This window comes from Odocoileus virginianus, chromosome 21 (assembly GCF_023699985.2).
Source record: "Odocoileus virginianus isolate 20LAN1187 ecotype Illinois chromosome 21, Ovbor_1.2, whole genome shotgun sequence".
In the NCBI taxonomy this organism is placed as follows: Eukaryota; Metazoa; Chordata; class Mammalia; order Artiodactyla; family Cervidae; genus Odocoileus; species Odocoileus virginianus.
In genome coordinates this window covers 10,085,770-10,101,638 of record NC_069694.1, presented here as the reverse complement: position 1 = coordinate 10,101,638, position 15,869 = coordinate 10,085,770, and positions in this window count along the sequence as shown.

Genomic DNA, 15,869 nt, shown 5'->3' with positions numbered 1-15,869 from the left:
CCTTTCATCTTTGCCGAAAGAAACTACAATGGCCTCCCAGAAGCAGTTGCCTGACAAGGCAGTGCTGATTTCCCTCAGGACAAACCCCACCAGCCCTCTTTGATGCTAAACCTATCATTAGACTCAGTTCACACTAGGCTCCAAAGGCAATCCAAGGAAAGTTTCGTTGCTGTTTAGTTGCTAAGTCATGTCCAACTCTTTGCAACCTCATGAACTGTAGCCCACTGGGCTCCTCTTTCCATGGAATTTCCCAGGTAAGAATACTGGAGTGGGTTGCCATTTCTTCTCCAGGGGATCTTCCTGGCCCAGGGGTCCAACCTGAGTCTCCTGTTTGGCAGGTGGTTTCTTTACCATTGGACCACCTGTCACTAGACATCAAAAGAACTATACTTTGTTGCTGTTGTTTTTTTTTTCCCAATTCACATAAACAGAAATCTTGGAAATGTGTGTGAGAATGAATTTTAAATGTCTGGGATCATGTTGGTTGAATACACAATTGGATAAGGTTAAATTTATCATTATGATCACAATTGTAAGAGATTCTAGATTCAAATTTGCTTGAGAAGTTGGAAAAAACTCCAGTTGGTTGGTTGGTTAACTAAAACATGGGATCAAACATGGCCTTGGCTAAAAGAAATTGAAATGCTAAGGCCGTCTTGGTAGAGGAGGGCGTTTATAGGCTTAAAAAGACAGGAAATGTAGTGCTTTTATCATATAAGATCTGCTCCCCCACAATGGGAGGGGCCAGAGGATGCACCTTCCCCTTTTTCAACTGAATAAAATGAACTGGTGAGGGATCCCCAGTATCCTTGCAGAACCCTGCAGTCTCTTTTCTCTGTAGGTCAGAGATAACAGTGGGAACTGCTACGATAAACCAGATCTCTGAGTATAATGGGGATAATAGGGTCCTGGGATGGAAGAGGCCATGTGGTGGCACTGAATCACTGAAGACACAGACAGTGTGGTTACCATGATGGACAGTGGACCCGGAGCCGTGATCAGGGTGGTCTGACCTGTAGGAATCAACACCGAGTCCCCAGTGTGGTACCATTCCCCAGGGTTCTTAGTGTCAGCGCTTTTATTTCCTAAACTACATTATGTTATGCCAATTAAGTACAGGAAAAAATCATTTTCGTTATCAAATTACCGACACAGTGTCAGTCTTTTATGTGAGCATGAGTATGCCTCTTTTCAGTCTGAAACATAATGTCTTAATAACACATTATTTATGTATCATTAACTCAGGAAGAAAGATCTCTCTTCTGATTTGTGAAAGTATTTTTTTAATCCTGTGTTAGTAACTGAAAGACTTTCAAATTGTGTTGAGCTAACAAAAGAACAATAAATAAAATTCAAAGAGTATGTCACTTATGACCTCCTCTGTCCCACCTTTTATGAACCAGTATTTATGTTTGCCACCTAAGAAACTCCAATAATAGTTTAGGCTTAAAACACATCATAACAATTCCATTTTTTAAAAATGTGGGGCCAGAATTAGGAAAGTCATTTTTAAAAGTCATTGTTAGAACATACTGACTAAAACACAAAGAATTGTTGGTGTTTTGCCTCCTTTGTTAGTTAGAATAACTTGCAATATTCAAAATAAATATGCATAGCTAAATATAATACACGTTGACAATTCTAGTCCTTTTTAGATTGAAAAATTCTTATTGCTCTATTTAGAATAAACCAGGAGCATGCTAAAAGACAGCATGAAATCACAAAATTAACTCATGAGAATTGAAAGTCTACATAAAAAAACCTTTGATTTACTGAGTAAAATATATATGGGTGCCAAACAGTACTTTTTTCTCCCTTATGTGAAAAGCCAACAGTATAATCTAAGGCCACAATTTTCATTTACCTATCAGCTCTTTCCTTTTTTTATTATATTTGAGGCTCTTCTTCTTTTTGATATGCAATAATATATTTAAACATAAAACAGTCATATCATACCAATCATGGATGGTGTACTGATGTAGTATGTACATAGTGAAGAAAATTTGCATTTAAGTGGACCCAGGCAGTTCAAACTCACATTGTTCAGGGGTCAACCCTATATGCAAGGTTGTAAGTAAATACTATATGACAACTCTATATGTTTGTTCTCTGATTTAGGGAGACTGATTTTTGTAGATATTGCTTCTTTGTAACAAAAATATTATTCACTAGTGACTTACATGCATGTGTGCAAAGTTGCTTCCCTTGTGTCTGACTCTTTGAAATCTTATGACCTGTAGCCAGCCAGGCTCCTCTGTCCATGGGATTCTTCAAGCGAGAATACTGGAGTGGGTTTCATTTTCTCCTCCAGGGGATCCTCCTGACCCAAGGATCGAACCCATGACTCTTATGTCTTCCGCACTGACAGCTGGGTTCTTTGCCACTGATGCCATCTGGGAAGCACCTCACTAAAGACTTTCAAGTATTCAAATTCAGTTGCAGGTCATAGAGAGTAAGTTAGAATCATTCTTTAAAAAACAGTATGGTCACTGTTAATATTATAAAGTTCTACAAAAATAAAGCACTTTTTAGAATTTATGTCAATGATTTTAGTAGGATAGCTCTCTAGATGCACATAAATTATAGTACTATTTGAAGTTGTAATAATCAGTTTTATAGATACTTTAGTTATTAAAAGTCAACTTGATTAAAAACATGTTTTCATTTTCATAATTGGAAATATATACGTAACATCAGGGTTAGTGCATCTGACCAGGAAAGCCAAAATAGGAAATTTAGAAACTTCCAATTATTTAGGTTTTCCATTGAAAAATTAAGCAGTTTTGCATAAATTAGAATATTTTCTAGTATTGTTTTGTACATTTTATCATTTTTATATTCTGATAAAATCAGAGAAAACATATTATTAAACCAGTTTAATTTCCAATTATTCATCTTAATTAAATATATTAATTGAATGTGACACTTTTTAGAGACATATACCAATTACTAAAACCTCCTAAATCACTTAAAAACAATGAAGACTCTCCCCAGCCCATAGTTTAATGGCTTTGTAAGGTTCAAAGAAACTCAAAAGGCATTATTATTATAGTAAAACTTCCCCTCTTAGAAAATGAAAATACTTTAAAGTTATTTTTCTTTTGGAAATGTTTCAGTTCTTATATCTTAAACTTATATAACCCCTTCTAAATCTCTATAAAGGGGCTTCCCTGATAGCTCAGTTGATAAAGAATCTGCCTGCAGTGCAGGAGACCCTTGTTCGCTTCCTGGGTTGGGAAGATCCCCCGGAGAATGGATAAGCTACACACTCCAGTATTCTTGGGTTTCCCTTGTGGCTCAGCTGGTAAAGAATTGACTTGCAATGCAGGAGACCTGGGTTTGATCTCTGGGTTGGGAAGACCCCTGGAGAAGGGATAAGGCTACCCACTCCAGTATTCTGGCCTGAAGAATTCCAAGGACTGTATAGCCCATGGGGTTGCAAAAAGTTGGACACGACTGAGCCACTTTCACAAAATTTCTATAAACCAAATAGGACAGGTACATCTACAAATTTTAAAAGATCTGAGAAGCTAATTTATTAATTTTCACTTCTTTTATGTTAGATTTATCTAGGCAAGATAGTTCTAGAGTGGGCTCCAAACAAGTATTTGTAGAAAAAAAATAGCTTCAAGTGTGAGAATCAATGCTCTGCTTTCCTATGTTCTCCAAGATCTTGCCTTTTAAATTCTTCCAAGTCTTGGTAGCTCAACACATTGGAACAAACTTTACAAAAACATCTTATTTAGCTTTTCCTATTGGTCTTAGTGGGCTTCCCTGGTAGCTTGGACAGTAAAGCATCTGCCTACAATGCAGGAGACCCGGGTTCGATTCCTGGGTCGGGAAGATCCCCTGGAGAGGAAATGGCAACCCACTCCAGTATTCTTGCCTGGAAAATCCCATGGACCGAGGAGCCTGGTGGGCTACAGTCCATGGGGTCGCAAAGAGTTGGATACGACTGAGCGACTTCTCTATCAATCTATCTACTGGTCTTAGTAGGAAGATTTGTCCTAGTTACCTACCAGGCTATTAGCTAAGCTGTATTTGAAACCTACTGCTAAATTTTCTATTTAGAGTAATGATACAAAATTTCCATTAAAGTAAATTTAGCAAGTACAATGTGAGTTCATCTAAATAAAAATATCAAGTAAAGAGTATGCATAAAAGTTACGCAGGAATTCCCTGGTGGTCCAGGGGCTAAGACTCCATGCTCCTAATGCTGGGGGCCCAGGGTAGATTCCTGGTCAGGGAACTAGATCCCACTTGCTGCAACTGAGAGTTTGCATGCCCCAACTAAAGATTCTGCATGATGCAGCTAAGACCTAGGAAAGCCAAATAAATAAATATATTGTTTAAAAAGGTTGGCAAATGGCAAAAGAATTAAAGAATATGCCAATGATTGAAGTCTAGAAAAGACAAAAATGAGGCAATCTATATTAAAATAAAAAATAGTACAGTGGCTTCCAAGTTCTTGATACTCAGAGATAGCCGCCTTCCTTAAAATTAAGTCATCCTCACTGGTAGGCTCTCTATTTATAAACTCAACTACCACAAATCAGAATTTCTGCTTAGTTTCTATTCCCAAGCCCGTGTGTAGCAACAGTTCTTTTTTTCTCTCTCTCTCTTTTATCAAACATTTACTTAGAATCCACTGTGTGTCAGAAAGTTGATAAAATGTTGGTTATTCAGTGTCTGATCTCAAGGAGCTCACAGCCTGCCTGATGAGACAGAAAAACGAACAAATTGCATTAGTGGCATTAGAGCAGTAACAGAATCAGTAACAAGAAAGAGAAGTTGTACAGAGTTGGTGTGATTAACTTTCTCTTGGGGAGGGAAGTTATGAAACATTTCTTGGGGAATCTGGGGATTAATAAATTAATAATTATCTGCTAGGGAAAGATTGAAGGCAGGAAGAGAAGGGGATGACAGAGGATGAGATGTTTAGATGGCATCAATGACTCAATAGACATGAATTTGAGTAAAACTGTGGGAGTTTTTTAATATAGATTGCCTCATTTTTGTCTTTCCTAGACTTCAATCATTGGCATATTCTTTAATTCTTTTGCCATTTGCCTACCTTTTTAAACAATATATTTATTTACTTGGCTGTCCTAGGTCTTAGCTGCATCATGCAGAATCTTTAGTTGGGGCATGCAAACTCTTAGTTGCAGCAAGTGCGATCTAGTTCCCTGACCAGGAATCTACCCTGGGCCCCCAGCATTAGGAGCATGGAGTCTTAGCCCCTGGACCACCAGGGAATTCCTGCCTAACTTTAATGCATACTATTTACTTGATATTTTTATTTAGATGAACTCACATTGTACTCCCTGATGGGCAGGGAGGCCTGGCGTGCTGCAGTTCACGGGGTCGCAAAGAGTCGGGCACGACTGAGTGACTGAACTGAACTGAACTGAACTGAGGTAATGCAGAAGGAAGGTGAAGATGTTCCTCTGAGTCAAGGATGGAACTCTTGGAAGAGAAGAGTGCCTGAGTGCAAAGAGAAGTGAAGCACCAAGGTTTGGTTGGGTCACTCCAAAGAGCCCACTGTTGCTGATATTGAGGAGTAGCAGGATAATCTGGTTAGAGAGAAAAACAGGAGGGCGATCAGGAAGGAATACGAAGAGCTCTGGTGATTCTCTCACTTCAACAGAGAACCCCTGATGCATTGAATAGTCTAACCAGAGCAGGGATTTCATCAAAGTCATGTTAGTGAATCAAGAAAAGATGATTTGGGCATCAGGTTGAGGACTGGGGCCTTGGTAAGAGGATCAATGAACAACAAAGTGTGCTGTGAAATCATAACACTAATTTTTTTTTAACAAAGTTGCAACTTTGATCAGCAGGAAGCACATTCACAGTCAAGTTAGCTTTTGAATATCTACTGAAATGGTGGGGGACGCAGGAAAAACTGTCAGCCGCTGTAGAACATTCCTGTGTGTAGCGCAGAGCTGGCAAGTTCATATGAGAACTCCTAAAACTAACTTTTGCCAAACATCATCAATAACAGCACAGATCTTGGCCCTAATTAGCTGAGTATCATTTTGTTTCAGCGTTTCTGTAATAATTATAAATTAACTGGAAACAGGGATAAGGATAAAACTGGAAACAGAAGAGATAAGTAAAAGATATTTTTTTTCATACTGTAGTTTGATTCTCTTTTCACCACATATATTTAAAACTAATTATTCCTAATTTTGATAAAATGAGAAGTTTTAAAACAAAATCTCTCACAGGACATGTACTCTGAATTCTCACCATTGCATAACAAGTTTTCCTATTCTTCATGAAGAAAATCTGAATAAATTTAATTAGTAATGAGAGAATTCTAATTCAAAATCATTGTTACTTCTACTTATTTCAATGACAATGGACTATGAAAAGAGACGTAAAAGAACTAATTTACTACAAAATATACCCATAACTTTTATTATTAGAAATAATATTAGCCTACCAAACAAGAGTTTAATTAACTTTAATACATTCATATCAACCTGGGTTTTGAATTTTTACAGAATATTGTTTTTTAAATCAAAATAGTTTCAAATGAAGATGTGAGCAAATACATTAATATTGGCACACTTCTAAAAAATGTACTAGGAACCCACAATTTTAACTCAATAATATATTATTCTTTTAATTATTTCAAAGAATGCTCACCAAAATGAACATTAAATACTGAAAGCTACTGAAAAGACGTTGTTTGGGATCATTATCATTCATGGGTTTCTAGAGCTCTGAAATGTTTGTTTTTAAATATTCTATCAAGTTTTATAGTTGTCTGCGAGGGAAAGGCTGTGCCAGCCTCCTCACTCTGCCATACTGGAAGCCCCATCTAGCCACACCTTTCCGTAAAGGCCCACGGGATGGCTTTGCCTTAGGATACCTCTGCTAACAGCGAATACTGGTTCAGACTGGAACAGTTAGGGGCCACTGCCTATGACCAGAGAAGAGTATACGTGTGCCTAAACCTAGGCAGCAAAATGGAACAAGTGAACTTTCAGATGTACAATCAGTGCAGCTGGATTATGGGATATTGACTGTGAGCAAGAGACAGATGTAAGTCACTTTGGATTTCTCAGTTTATGTGACTGTATAATCATAGCTTTGTTATTCAAAAAAAAAAAAAAATTACCTTCCGTTTTGTGCCAAGCACTAAGCTAAGCATTAGAGATATGGGGTAAACAAAATGATGCTCTCCATAATTTTAGCTGGCATCCATCAACAGTGTCATCAAATAAATTGATAAATCATAATTATTTTTGACATGATTCATTGGGTGACTTTCGTCAGAAATCTTCATAAATCTCAAGGTATCAAGTATGAACAAACGGAACCAAATTGAAAGAGGTAGTAATGACTGCTTATTTCCACATGGGGGCGCATTTAGACTCAGAGACTTTTAGTTCTCTACACTCATCCAAAAGTCAGTGCTGCTTTTTGGGAACAGAATGATTGTGGATATTTAAGTAATTCTTAGCATTATTTAATGTCTTCTTTTTGAGAAAAATAAACAATAAGCATCTTTTCTCAAAAATAATAGTCAGAAGTGTTATCTTTTGAAAATACAGTTTCTTTCTCTATTTTTCTTCCTATGACTCTAGAAGCACTGCACAAAGAAGAAACTTGGCATGTGTTCAGGTTTTTCTGTTTTACATTTGCTGTTCAATTACTTAGAAAATCTAGAAGGGCAACTGGTATGTGAGAGCCGGCATTCACATAAGAGCCTAAATTTCCCCATGTACTAAAAATTTGTATTAAGCTAGTAAACATCTTTTAAGAAAAATGTGCAGAATTTGAGTGCTTTCCTGTCAAGTGCAAGGAATTCTCTGACCTTGAATTCTGACTTTGATAAAAGGAACACTAATTTTAGACTCTGGCAAAATTGTGGGCTAGCTCCCTAAAAAGAAACATGTTATTATATAGTAGCTTTTCATTTTTTCATTGTGTTTATGTACATGTTGCTAGTCATAATGTGGAGGAATAAAGCTATCACCTACCTTATTGATACCAAAAAACCTTCATCATTATCTTATCTGTTCTAGAGGGAAAAGGTATCTTAATCATTATTTTGCTGTCTTTCTTATTAGTAAGTGTGATATGAAATTCTTTTTCACTTTAAATTGATATTAGTTACTTGCAGAAATACCCTCTATGATTTCTATAATTTAGTAATTTGTTCTGTAATATTTTGAGATTTAGTTACACCCCTATCCCTCTCTACTCCTGAATGGAGGCAGAAGAATAGGAAAAAATGAGAGAATTTTTGTTGCAGTGTGGGTCTGATCTGCGTCTTCTTGAGAGTTTTGACTGAAATGCAGAAGAAAAGTGATTGTATCAAGTTTATAAAATGAGAAAATTAATCTATTACATTTTGACTTTAAAATTCTGTGATTTCATTATTTTTATATGATTTGTTATCAATTAGTGAGAAAATTTCTTAAACAAACATACTTGTCCGAATCTAACCAGAAGCTTTTCCTTCATTTGAATAGTTTTCTATACTTTGTTCTAATACTAATACTGCCGAAAATAATACTGAATCTATGCTTCTTATTAAATATTCTATTCTCATGGATGTAATGCCTTTTCTTATTTCTCTCAGGATACTAATGATTGTTTCTTTCTTTCCCTGTTTTTAAAAATTATCTTCTCCCAGGTTAGTATCCATTTGTTCCTCTTCTAGTAGCTTTTTTCTGGTTGTTCTGTTTCTATGTGTCATGTTAAAAAATTTTCATGCACATTCATTAACTCTTATTTTGTCTGCTTATTTTTTAGAAAGGCTACTATAAACCGATTGGAAACTTTGAGCATATATGGAGCTTGTTGCTTTTTGCCTGAACCTGAAGAGAATCTGACTGGGCCATTAGAAGCAGCATTAATATCAATAGCTTAATACACTGCTTAGCTAAACTACTCCATTGTATCGCTTCTCTGGCATCTAGTTTGTTTGGTTAACTAGCCTGCAGGGATCTTATGCAAGCACTCGCCCTAGATAGCATCCTGCAGATTCACAAGCGAATATTAGTTCCTGATGTGACTTTCCCCGTAGCCCTTGTGACCAACAGTCTCCCCTGCCTACCAGTGCCTTCCCCTTATATGACCCCTGCAAACTTTACCAGCACTCTGATCTTTTGGGTTGAATTTATCAATCCAGCCCAGCCTGGGAACCCCATAGCACTCCACCCATGGACCCTAATAAAGCTTTGTGCCCCAGGTCCTGCTTCTCTCTCTGCACTCAGCCTTGATTTCCCCATGTGGCTCCTCGAAGCACGCTTACTTCAGGACCTGTGAGTAGTAACCTTCTCAAGTTCAGTTTCTCTTGTGGCCTAGTGCTGAACTGCAACTAACTTCTGGCATCCTGTGCTCTACTTAACAAGTATTATTTTAACTAATTCACAACACACACACACACATACATATATTCATTCACCATATATATGCTATTATTGCAAAACTGGAATCATGTGGTTCTGAATCTTGGAATTACAGTAACATTGTCTTATGGGAATTACATAAATTTATTCAAATATTATTTGGAAATATGGTAGTTAATTCCCCTATAATTTCATTGTATGAACTGAGTATATGTGCCTTCATAGGTAGATCAGGTACAGAGGGAAGACACAAGCCCCAGTGACATCCTTCTTAAGTCTCACTCCTCTGACTAGACTTGCCATGTTCTAATAAGAGTTCCCATAGACACTCAGAGTGGTGTCACTCCGCAGCGCCTTACCCATTTACATCAATCAAAGAAGAGTCAGGTAGCAAGCTTCAGGTTCAAAGGACATATAGGGACATAAACAAACACACAACAAAATTATGAAATAGAAACTGGAGAAAAAAGAAATAATCCTAGACTGTAATTTAAAGCTTATTGGGATGAGAAAAAGAATATTTGCTGCCATGTCAGTAAACAAGGAGGTTACAGTCAACAGTGATTGCAGCCCCACAGATGGCGACCTAGTGAGCCCTGAGGGGACTCAGGAAGGAAGGAATACCTGCCACCTAGCAGCCATCAGATTGTAATCACTCTGTAAGGTAGGCCATGAAGAAACTCTGGATGTAAAAATACAGGATACTAGACCCAGTGAGCTAAGATAAATATCAAAGGACTGATTTCAGTGAGTCCAGGGCCTTAAGAAGCATCACTATGAACAAAGCTAGTGGAGGTGATGGAATTCCAGTTGAGTTATTTCGAATCCTAAAAGATGATGCTGTGAAAGTGCTGCACTTAATATGCCAGGAAATTTGGGAAAACTCATCAGGGCTACAGGACTGGAAAAGGTCAGTTTTCATTCCAATCCCTAAGGAAGGCAATGCCAAAGAATGCTCAAACTACTGCACATTGCACTCATCTCACATGCTAGTAAAGTAATGCTCAAAATTCTTGAATCAAGGCTTCAGCAATATGTGAACCATGAACTTCCAGACGTTCAAGCTAGTTTTACAAAAGGCAAAGGAACAGAGATCAAATTGCCAACATCAGCTGGATCATTGAAAACGCAAGAGAGTTCCAGAAAAACATCTATTTCTGCTTTATTGACTATGCCAAAGAATTTCACTGCGTGGATCACAATAAACTGTGGAAAATTCTGAAGGAGATGGGAATACCAGACCCCTGACCTGCCTCTTGAGAAATCTGTATGCAGGTCAGGAAGCAACAGTTAGAATTGGACATGGAACAACAGACTGGTTCCAAATAGGAAAGGGAGTATGTCAAGGCTGTATATTGTCACCCTGCCTATTTAACTTATATGCAGAGTACATCATGAGAAACACTGGGCTGGAAGAAGCACAAGCAGGAATCAAGATTGCCAGGAGAAATATCAATAACCTCAGATATGCAGATGATACCACCCTTATGGCAGAAAGTGAAGAACTAAAGAGCCTCTTGATGAAAGTGAAAGAGAAGAGTAAAAAAGTTGGCTTAAAGCTCAACATTCAGAAAACTAAGATCATGGCATCTGGTCCCATCACTTCATGGCAAATAGTTGGGGAAACAGTGGAAACAGTGGCTGACTATTTTTCTGGGATCCAAAATCACTGCAGATGCTGATTGCAGCCATGAAATTAAAAGACACTCCTTGGAAAGAAAGTTATGACCAACCTAAACAGCATATTATAAAGCAGACACATTAATTTGTCAACAAAGGTCTGTCTAGTCAAGGCTATGGTTTTTCCAGTGGTCATTGTGGATGTGAGAGTTGGACTATAAAGAAAGTTGTGTGCTTTCTTGGACTGTGAACAAAGCTGAACGCGGAAGAATTGATGCTTTTGAACTGTGGTGTTGGAGAAGACTCTTGAGAGTCCCTTGGACTGCAAGGAGATCCAACCAGTCCATTCTAATGGAAATCAGTCCTGGGTGTTCATTGGAAGGACTGATGCTGAAGCTGAAACTCCAATACTTTGGCTACCTGATGTGAAGAGCTGACTCATTGGAAAAGACCCTGATGTTGGGAAAGATTGAGGGCAGGAGGAGAAGGGGATGACAGAAGATGAGATGGTTGGATGGCATCACCGACTCAATAGACATGGGTTTGGGTGGACTCTGGGATTTGGTGATGGACAGGGAGGCCTGGCATGCTGTGGTTCATGGGGTCACAAAGAGTCGGACATGACTGAACGACTAAACTGAACTGAACTGAACTGAGACTCTTGTATCTTCCCATACATAGAAATGTGCTAAATTCTTTGGGGATATCTGGTTTACTTTAATTAACAATAATCTTTTGATATTTAGACTACCTGCCCTTTGTTGTAAAACTTATGTATAAACTGGCTCCCCCTACTCACCTTCTTGGAGGATTATCTCAGGGTTATGGGACATGTTCCCTCTCAGGCTTGAAGTCCTAAAAATTTCCACTGAGTAAAACATAACTCCCAACATTTAGGTTGTGAATATTTTTTCAGTCTACACGGGTATAATGTATGAGAATAAAGAGAATGTACAATTTGAGGGATTTTCTTAAAAATAAGTTTCAAACTTATTTGAGACATTTTTAGGGTATAAGTAGAAACACAGGCATACAGCCAAATAGACTGGGTTCAAATCTAATGCTACCATTTATTAGTTATTAAGTGTTGAGCAATTTATTTAATCTCTAGGACACTTCCCTTAGTTATTAAATGTTAGTATTTAGTTACCATTTCTAACATATAAGATTACTGTGAAAATTTTAAAAGACAATGAATTGAAGTTGCTCAGAATAGTGCCCGGCACAAGTATTTACTCAGCAAATGTTAATTTTTATGTTTACAGAAGAATAAACATGTGCTCATTATATAAAATGAGAAGGAAGTCTAAAGGAGAGAAACACTATACGATCCTTGAATCACTAATTTACACACAGGAAAAACTTTTCCTGTTTGGTTGGTCAGAGTCCTCAGAGGAGGACTTTCCAGGTCTTGGGAGAGATGGGATGGCAGGATTCTGGGAACCTAGTAGGGCAAGACATCTGAGAGTATCAGGTTTCAGCATATAATTATTTTTTCACCTATTTTCTTTCCATACCAGCATCCAGCTTGCATCAGGGGATGCGTACATCAATTCTGAGTACCTTTGTTTTACTTTCTCTATGGAATAAGACTACATATTTACATATTCTCTATGGAATAAAACTACACCTTTAAAAAGTGGATCAATAGTCATCCCATTGCAGAGAGGGGAAGATTTCTTACCAGGATTTTTAAGCAGATTGATTCCAAACTTTGACCAGAGTTCCAGGAAACATTGGGAAAGAGTTCAACCATAGAAACCCAGTATTGTCCATTGCATCAATGATTTTTTACTCATCAACACACATCTGCATCTGTTTTTTTCCCCCAAACCCCTGACTTCATGCCACTACCAGATTTCCCAAGCATCCAGTTTTGCTAAATCACCATATTTCCCATTGTGAGCAAATTCTCATGAAACTGCCCTCCTCCTAAAAAAATAAAATAATATAGACAAGTACATGATTTACTTTATTACAAGTTCCTATTTTCAGCTAAGTAATTAATAAATTGAATAAGCTACTGTATCTTTATTCATTAGATAATATCCATTGCTTAGATACTAATATGAGGGGATTCAGAAATAAGGATTCTGAACTTTAGTAACATTTTCCAATAGATAATCAACAGAAGCAAAAATGGTAGAAAAGACAGTTGCTACTCTTGCTTCAGCTGCGTGAATATTCCAACAATGGACAGGGGATGAGGCAAACTCAGGCAAAGTTCAGGTTCACATCTGACATGATGAGACTGGAGAGTAACAGTGTACAGCAGAGTGTGGCTGGCCAACCCAAAAGGCATGGTCACAGATGGCAGGAGCCGATATACCAGGTCAGACCGATGCCATCACTGAGGACCCAAGTGCTTCATCCATTCCACAGCCAGGGAATGAAGTGAAGCAGTGGCGAGAGTCGGAGGAGTCGTTAGCTCTTAGGCTGTGTGTCAGAGCTTTACCCACACGGATTCAGAGCTGAACAAAGCTCAGTTCTGTCAGGCATGGATTGGAAAGCAAGGCGAGAATATAGGAAGTGTGGTGACGTAGAGACAATGTGCTGCCAGACAGCATCCTGGTAATTAGCTATGAGACCACTGCTAAACACTGCAGAAAGTTTCTCAAGGTGTAGTCTACAGACACTCTGGGCTAGACTCATAAGGTTAATGTGCCGTGAAGACAGATTCTTGTTCTTTCTGTTTGGCTAGAGAGCTTAGGAGTTGCTCCTCTCACGGAAGACAATGCAGGTGTGCCAATCAGTACTATCTGGGGCTGTATGTTATATGGGAATCAAGGTATCACAACAGTCCTTCACTTGAAATAAAATGAACTGGCTATAACAACTTACAAGAGGCATTGAAAGCTGTGTAACTATGTACTTACACCTTAAGAACTCTTATAATCAAAGTATAGTTGATTTACAATATTAGTTTCAGGTGTACAACATAGTGAGTCAATATCTTAATAGATTTCATTCCACTTAAAGTTGTTATAAAATATTGGCTCTTTTCCCTGTGCTGTACATTATTATACCATTGTGTCTTAGTTTATACATAGTAGTTTGTGTCTTATTTATTTTATACACAGCCCCTTATCCCCTTCCCCTATCTTGCTGTTCCCCCATCCCTCTCCTAACCAGTAACTACTAGTTTGTTCTTGGAGCTGTGAGTCTGTTCCTACTGTGTTATATTTTATTCACTTGTTTTTCAGATTCCACACAGTATAAGTGAAAACATGCATTATTTTCCTTTCTCTGTCTAACTTATTTTACTAAGCATCACACACTCTAGGTCTATCCAAGTTGTTTTAAATGGCAAAAATTTCATTCTTTTTTATGACTGAGTAATATTCTGTTGGTGACTGCAGTCATGAAATTAAAAGATGCTTGCTCTGTGGAAGGAAAGTTATGACCAACCTAGACAGCATATTAAAAAGCAGAGACATTACTTTGCCAACAAAGGCCTGTCTGGTCAAGGCTATGGTTTTTCCAGTGGTCATGTATGGATGTGAGAGTTGGACTGTGAAGAAAGCTGAGTGCTGAAAAATTGATGGTTTTGAACTGTGGTGTTGGAGAAGACTCTTGAGAGTCCCTTGGACTGCAAGGAGATCCAACCAGTACATCCTAAAGGAGATCAGTCCTGGGTGTTCATTGGAAGGACTGATGCTGAAGCTGAAACTCCAGTACTTTGGCCACCTCATGTGAAGAGTTGCCTCATTGGAAAAGACCCTGATGCTGGGAGGGATTGGGGGCAGGAGGAGAAGGGGACGACAGAGGAGGAGTTGGCTGGATGGCATCACTGACTCGATGGGCATGAGTTTGAGTAAACTCCAGGAGTTGGTGATGGACAGGGAGGCCTGGCATGCTGTGATTCATGGGGTCGCAAAGAGTCGGACACGACTGAGCGACTGAACTGAACTGAATATTCCATTATGTGCGTGTGTGTGTGTGTGTGTGTGTGTGTACCACATCTTCTTTATACATCATCTATTGATGAACACTTGGGTTCCTTCCATATCTTGGCTATTATAAACCATGTTTCTGTGAACATTGGGCTGCACATATTTTTTCAAATTAGTGCTTTCATTTTCTTTGGATATATACTCAGGAGTGGCATTACAGAATCATAGTTCTTTTTTTTTTTTAATTGATGAATATCCATACTGTTTTCCACAGTGGCTGCACCAATTTACATTTCCAGTAAAATTATGATATACTAGAGTTCGCTTTTCTCCACATTTTTGCCGACATTTGTACTTTGTTCTTTTTGAAGACAGTCATTCTGACAGGTGTGAGATGGTATCTCAGTTCTGTTTTGATTTGCATTTCACTGATAATGAGTGATGTTGAGCATCTTTTCATATGCCTGTTAGCCATCTGTATGTCTTCTTTGAAAGAATGTCTATTCAGGTCTTCTGCCCATTTTTCAATTGGATTTTTGTTTGGCACTGAGTTGTAAAACTGTTTATATATTTTGGATATTAACCCCTAATCAGTCATAGCATTTGCAAATATCTTTTTTTCCCCATTCGGTAGGTTGTCTTTTCATTTTGTCAATATTTTCTTTTACAGTTCAAAAGCTTTAATTTCAGTTAGATCCCATTTATTTTTGCTTTTGTTTCATTTGCCTTAGGAGATAGATCCAAAAAATTATTGCTCCAAGTCATGCCAAAGAGTGTTTTGTTTGCCTCCTCTTCCAGGAGTTTTATGGTTATAGGACTTACAAGGTATATAAGCTATTTGAGGTTTATTTTTGTATACAGTATTAGAGACTGTTCTAATTGCACACTTTTACATGTAGCTGTCCAGTTTTGCAACAATGCTTTTTGGAGATACTGTTTTTTCCCCATTATATATTTTTGCCTTTTTTGTCATAGATTAACTGTG